This window comes from Macrotis lagotis, chromosome X (genome assembly GCF_037893015.1).
Source record: "Macrotis lagotis isolate mMagLag1 chromosome X, bilby.v1.9.chrom.fasta, whole genome shotgun sequence".
NCBI classification, from domain to species: Eukaryota; Metazoa; Chordata; class Mammalia; order Peramelemorphia; family Peramelidae; genus Macrotis; species Macrotis lagotis.
The window spans coordinates 373,058,083-373,066,217 of record NC_133666.1 but is presented as its reverse complement, the minus strand read 5'-3'; positions in this window follow the sequence as shown (position 1 = coordinate 373,066,217).

Here is an 8,135-nt window from a genome sequence, read left to right as displayed (position 1 = left end):
AATGTAAATGAAAACTCCTCAAGAATGGAGTCTGTTAAATGAAACCAAAAATTAGAAAAAAAAAATAGAAGAAAATGTAAAATATCTTAGCAAAACCACTGACCTCGAGAATAGATCAAGGAGGAGAAACCTGGGAATTATTGGTTTTCCTGAAAACACTGAAGAGGAAAAAAAAAGCCTGGAATTAATATTTTCAGATCTAGTTATGGAAAAATGCATTGATATGGAACCAGAGGAAAAAATAATTATTCAAAGAATGTATCGATCCCCCTCCAGAAACAGATCCTAAAATGAAAACACAAAGGAATGTTGTGGCCAAATTCCAGAACTATAAGATAAAAAGAAAATTCTGCAAGCAGCCAGAAAGAAACAATTTAAATACCAAGGAGCCACAGTAAAGATTATGCAGGACCTGGCTGCACCAACATTAAGGGATCAAAGGGCCTGGAATGAAATATTCCAAATTGCAAGGGAGCTTGGAATGCAAGCAAGAATCCACTATCCTGCAAAGCTTAGCACATTTAATGAAATGGAAGAATTCCAAATATTCCTGATGAAAAGAACAGAGGTAAATAGAAAGTTTGGACATCAAACAGGAGGTTCAAGAGACACATGAAAAGTTAAAAGGGGGGGGTGGTAAAGAAAAAAAAAACTGATATGCAATAAGTTGAAACTGTCTATATCCCAGCACGGGAAAGATATTCTTATAACTCTAGAGAATTGTAACTCTAACAGAGAGACTATACCTAACCAGAAGTGATGGACACTCATGACTTATCCATAAGACTGCTATCTAATGCCATGAAACTGGCTATAACCCTACTTGGGAGAAAGACTTTAATAACTCTCAAGAATAGTAACTCTATAGATAGAATATACTTAGCTTGAAATGATGGATACTCAGAATTTTCTATGACTCATAGAATGATTTAAAAACACTACCTCCTTAAAAAAGGGGACAGGAAGGAGATGGGAGGAGGGAGGCAATTGAATGGGGGTAAATCTCATTACACTAAGAGGTACAAAATACTTTAGATAATAGAGGGGAAGAAGGGAGCAGATGAGGAAATACCTGAATCATCTTCTCATCAGACTTGGCTTAAAGTCAACTTACACACATACTCAGTTTACTTAAAAAATGTCTAACCTCTCAAGTATTAAAAGGGGAAAAGGGGAGAGGGTACGGAGAAAGAGAGGGGGAGAAAAAAAGAGGAACTAGCAAAAGGGAAAAAGGGAAAGGGGAAAGAAAGGGGAGGGGTGGATAAAAGAGGGCAAACGCACTGAAGGGGCCGGTATTCAGAAACAAAATACTGGGGAATATGGATAAAGGCAGGGGAAAAGGGAAAAATACAAACAATGGGAAGATAGCAGGGAAGGCAATAAAGAGTTAATAATTATAATTTTGAATGTGAATGGGATGAATTCTCCCTTAAAACATAAATGTACAGCAGAGTGGATTAAACCCCATAATGGTCAATACATTTTCTCAGATCACAATGCAATAAAAGTCATATGCAGTATAAGGTTAGGGAAATATAGACCCAGAAACAATTGGATACTGAATCACCACATTTTAAAGAATAAGTGGAACAAAAAATATATTATAGGAAGAATTAATCATTTTAACCTAGATAATGACAATAATGAAACAACATAGAAAAACCTATGGGGTTCACTCAAAACAGCTGTCAGAGTATATATTATATCTTTATATGCTTATGTAAATAAATTAGAGAAAGAGGAAATCAATGAACTAAATATGCAAATAAAAAATTAGAGAAAGAACAAATTAATAATCCCAAATATATATATACCAAATTAGAAATTCTAAAAAGTAAAGGAAAAATTAATAAAATGAAAGCAAAAAACTATTGAAATAATAAATAAAACTAAAAGTTGCTTTTATGAAGTAAATCAATGAAATTCATAAACCTCTAGTCAATTTGAGTAAGAAAAAGAAAGAAAACCAAATTGCTAGTATCATAAATGCAAAAGGTGAATTTACCACCAATGAGGAGGAAATTAAAGTAATAATTTGAAATTATTTTGTCCAACTTTATGAAAATAAATTTGAAAATCCAAGTGAAATGGATGAATATTTACAAAAATATAAGTTGCCCAGGTTAAATGAAGAGGAGATTAAATACCTAAACAACCCTATCTCAGAAAAAAGAAATTCAACAAGCCATCATTGAACTCCCTAAGAAAAAATCTCCAGAGCCTGATGGATTCACAAGTGAATTTTATCAAACATTTAAGGAACAGTTGGTTCTATTTCTCTATAAACTCTTTGGAAACATAAGGGAAGACGGACCTCTGCCTAACTCTTTTTATGAAAACAATATGGGGCTGATACCTAAACCAGGAAGTGTTACAACAGAGAAAGAAAATTATAGACCTATCTCCCTGATGAATATAGATGCAAAACTCTTCAATAAAATATTAGCAAAATGATTACAACAGGGGGCAGCCCAGTTGGCACAGTGGATAAAGCACCAGCCCTGGAGTCAGGAATACCTGGGTTCAAATCCAGTCTCTGACACTTAATAATTACCTAGCTGTGCAGCTTGGACAAGCCACTTAACACCATTTGCTGTGCAAAAAGCTAAAAAAAAAAATATTACAACACGTTATCCTTGGGATAATACATCATGATCAAGTAGAATTTATCCCAGGAATGCAGGGTTGGCTCATTATTAGGAAAACTTTTAGTATAATCAATTATATCAACAACAAACCTATCAGAAATTATATGAACATAGCAATAGTTGATGAAAAAGCTTTTGACAAAATACACCACCCATACATACTAAAAACACTAGAGTGTAGGAATAAATGGACTGTTCCTTAGAATAATTGTCAGTATCTGTCTGAAACTATTAATAAGCATTATATAAATGGGGAGAGGCTAGAGGCATTCCCAGTAAGATCAGGGGTGAAACAAGGATGACCTTTATCATCACTACTATTCAAAATTGTATTAGAAATCTTAGCTTCAGCAATTAGAGAATAAAAAGAAATTGAAGCAATTAACATTGGGAAGGAAGAGACAAAACTCTGCCTCTTTGAAGATGACATGATGGTATACCTAGAGAATCACAAGAAATCATCCAAAAATCTACTGGAAACTTCAATTATCAATTTTAGTAAAGTTGAAGTATATAAAATAAAGCCTTGTAAATGCTCAACTTTTATATATATATATATATATATATATATATATATATATATATATATATATATATATATATATATATGTCTAGCAAGATACAACAGGAAGAGCTAGAAAGAGAAATCCCATTCAAAGTAACCTAAGACAATATAAAATCCCTGGGAATCTATTTGCCAAGGCAGCCTCAGAAAATATTTGAAAATAATTATAAAGCACTTCTCATTCAAAATAAATTAGATTTAAATTAACTGGCCAAATATCAACTGCTCATGGATAGGTAGAGCTAATCTAATAAAAATGACAATTTTACCAAAACTAAACTACCTGTTTAGTGCCCTCCCAAACAGAATTCCACAAAATTACATTAAAGAATTAGAAAAAGTTGTAAGTAAATTCATATGGAGAAATAAAAAGTCAAGAATATCCAGGAATTGAATGAAAAAAAGTGAAAAAGAAGGGGGCTTAATCTTACCTGATCTAAAATTATATTATAAAGAATTGGTCACCAAAATTGTCTGGTATTGGCTAAGAAATAGAGATGTGGACTAGGTGGAATACACTAGGTGCAGTAGCAGGATATGATTACAGTACTCTGCTGCTTGATAAACCCAAAGAATCCAGCTATTGGGATTAAAAGCTCTCTCTTTGATAAAAACTGCTGGGAAAATTGGAATTTAATATGGAAGTAACTTAGATTAGCCTAACACCTCACACCCTATATCAATATTAAGATCTAAATGGATACAGGATTTAGACATAAAAAAAAATACTAAATGCAAATTAGAAGATCAAGGACTAGTTTACCTCTCAGATATATGGAAAGGGAAGCAGTTTATGACCAAGGAAGAGATAGAGAACATCACTAAAACCAGCTAGATGATTTCAATTACATTAAATTAAAAAGCTTTTGCACAGATAAAACCACTGTAACCAAGCTCAAAAGAAATGTAGTACACTGGGAAACAATCTTTACAACTAATGTTTCAGACAAAGGACTCATTTCTAAAGTATACAGAGTACTCAGTCATATGTTTTTTTTTTAAAAGCCATTTTCCACTTGACAAATGGTCAAAGCATATGCAAATGCAATTTACAAATGAGGAGATCAAAGCAATCCCTAGTCATATGAAAAATTGTTCTAAATCACTACTTATTAGAGCAATGTAAATTAAAGCTTCTCTGAGGCTGGCAAATATGACCAAAAAGGATAATGATAATTGTTAGAAGGATTGTGGGAAATCTGGGACACTATTACAATTTTGGTGGAGCTGTGAACTCATCCAACCTTTCTGGAGAGAAATTTGGAAGTAAGCTCAAAGGGCAACAAAAATGTGCATATCCTTTGATACACCGATACCACTACTGGGTCCTTACCCTGAAGAGATGATGAAAAGGGTAAAAACATCACTTGTACAAAACTATTCATAAAAGGCCTCTTTGTGATAGTAAAAAATTGGAAATCAAGTAAATGTCTTTCAGTTGGGGAATGGCTTAGCAAATTGTGGTATATGCATATCATGGAACACTATTGTTTTACTAGAAACTAAGAGGAATCACAATTCAGGGAAGTCTGGAGGGATTTGCTTGCTGATGATAAGTGAGATGAGTAGAACCAGAAAAACACTGTATCCCCAATAGAACATGGGGGCAATGATCAACCTTGATGGACTTGCCTGTTCTATTGTTGCAACAATCAAAGACATTTTTGGACTATCTACATTAGAGAATACCATCTGTATCCAGATAAAGAATTGTGGAGTTTGACAAAAGTCCAAGGACTATTTTCTTTAATTTAGGGAAAAAAAAACTGGTATCATTGTCTAATCTTATCTCTTATATTTTATGTTTCTTCCTGAAGGATATGATTTCTCTCTCATCACAATCAATTTGGATCAATGTACAACATGGAAGAAATGTTAATACTGACAAATTGCTTTCTGTGGGGGTGAGGGTAGGGAAGTAAAATTAGAGGAAAAATTGTAAAACTCAATATAAATAAAATCTTTAATAAAAAATAAACAATGAAGAACAAACAAAACATAACATAACAGCTGTTTCTTGGCCCAACCTGGAGAAATTGTACTGACTGATTATTCTTTCAGTTAAGGTGTAATTATTTTGAATATTTACATTTTAAATGTTGTCTTCTAGTGGATGACAATGTTTTTGCAGCCTATGATAACTATCAAATAAATTTTAAAAAATCATATGTATGGGCAACTCATTACTTATCACAACTAATTACAGTATTGAAATTGAAATAGAAGAAGGATTTACACACATGAAAATAAGAATTATGACAATGAAAAAAGATCACAAAGTGAATAAAGCTGAATAGATTATGAAGAAGTTTCTTCAATTATTTGGAAGTCATCCCACTGGATGTTATCTAAATATGGCATATTAAAAGAGTGATAAGATTGTTAGATAATTTCTTTTTACTTCATCATTTAATGGAAAATTTGAGCTATGTAACTCTCCAAGGACAAATTAGGATATTTATCAGGCATCTGGATCTATTACAGTCATTCATAAAACCAAATATTATAGCTTTAATAGAGAGAATATCTTTTCTTCTCTTTATGTACATTAAGGGTTTCAGATAGTATATTTTATAATGTTTGAATCTGACTAAAAGACTGAGAACTTGAGTTGGTAGGAAAACAACTTCAAATTTATTAATAAACTATTCAAACTGTTATATTTTAAAGTATTTCATCTACAAAACAAAATGGCACCTGACATTATAGGAGAACTGTAAATAGAGAAGTTAGAAAACTACTGGTTCTGGAGTCATAGAAGATAATTTCCTCCTTATGTCACTTAATGTCTCTATGACCTTGGGCAAGTGAAATCATTTCTCTGACACAAAATTTTCCTAGATGAAAAATGGGAAAGGCCAAATAAATGGTTTCTAGGGATCCTTCCAGCTCTAACTCGATGATCTTATGATTCAGTAAAATAACTTTATTTATATGTGGTGCTATAAGAGTTGCAAACTACTTCAGAAATAATATTTCATTTTATTCTCACAGGATCCCAGAAAGATAGGTTCTTTAGTTAAGTTTTTAAATCTGAGTCTAGGAAAGAGTAAATAATTTGACAATCTTACACAGGTGTTAATTGTCTGAGGCCATAATTGTTTTTAGATCTTCCTGACTCTAGGAGGAGCCATTTGGTTTTCATCTACATATGTTGATAAGTTATTCACTGTGCCACTTAGTTTTCATCTATATAAGAAAGACAATATTTCTTCTTCTCTTTTTGTTTTATCAAAAATTGCAAATGGATTTTTAATTAATTTAAAAAATCAGGTATCATATCCCACATATTTTTTAATATTTTTAATCCTATATAATAATGGAGTAATTACAAAAAAATAAATATTTTCTTGGATTATATAATAGTTTCAGGTTCCATTTCCTTTTGATTTGGTATTTGCTTGATAATCTCTTTGAAGTTTTTATTAGAATATGTTGTGATTTCACATCAGATTCTTTAAATGGTATTAGAATTACTTCTGGATCACTTCATTCTCAAACATCTCTTGAATTGGAAGTATGACTCAAATATCAATTTAAGCTCACACCAAACAAGGCAAAAGTTTCTGGGAACTGAGTACAAAGAACATTAATGCCTAATTCCTACAAGTTCATTCTACAACTTCTCCCCAGACACCCACCTTCAAATGAAGGGATACATAATCTAATCTTATTCTCATTAAAAATTAAAATCAATTTGAACCTCTCCTTTTCCTGGAACCACAAATATCCAAAGAGAAATTTGCTCAGCCTTTAAGGAGTTCTACAAAGAGGAATAGTGCTTTCTGCCAGCACTGTTCAAAATACAGCCTGTGAGCTGTGGCCCCAGTGTGATTTAATGTGGCCTCTGTGGGTTTCCTAAATTCCTTAGTAAATGAAATCAAGCTACAGAGGACCTGTCACTAAAATGGTAAACCAAACATATTATCTAATGTTTCAAAAAAACTTTTAAAACTAGAGTTGGATAAATCTGCATGCCATAATGGACTTTAGTCTCATACTATGCCAAACTGTCTCCCATTTTCAGAAAAGGGAAGCTGAAGGGGGTCTGAAGAAACAAAATGAACTTAAAATGTTTTGGAAACCAATAAAAAAATTCCCAATATGTAATTGGTGAAAAATTTTAAAAATTAGAGGACTAAAAATAAGAATCAGGGATAAGGGATACCCATGCCAAGTGAAAGTTTTTAGGCAAATGAGATATAAATAATCAAAGGAAGGGAAAATGCCAATATGTACTTCAAAATTTGGGGTGCAGGAACTTTCATAAAATAAGGCAATATCTCTCAATCTTAGGAATTGATTTTTCAAAAGAAAAGGTGATAGAAAAAACAGTGGGACAATCAAAGAAAGAAAACTGGGGCAAAAAAATCTGCAAGACAGTATTACAGACAGTAATTAAAAGAAGGTTATGTGCTAAAAGGCTTAGAAACTATAATTCCATGAAGAATAGTGAAAATAAAAACTAAATAAAAGTTCATTGAATAAAAGAATGAAAGAATAGATTAGATAGTAAGAGAAGATAAATAATTAAGAGAAAGGGGAAGATAGAGTTTTAGAAAAATATAATTTCATCAAATGAAATTTCAAAATATAAATGACCAAAATAATCTGAAGAAGAGAAAAGGAAAGAGCATTTTAATTGACTTCTAAGAAGAGGAAAAAATATATGAATCAAATAACTACTTAAGCTTTAAAAAATTCAATAATGACAAAAATACAAAAGTAGAGAAGAGGCTAACACTTTGATAAGGAGTTATGCTTGAGGATAAGAAAAGGAAAGGCACTGAGAATATCATTGCCTTAAAATAGGTGAAGCTAAAATCACAGGACATTCATAGATCTAAATGTGTGAAGAAGACTTAACATCTTAATATTAGGCAAAAATTCTAACATGAGAGAAAAATTGAAGAAACTCTAAA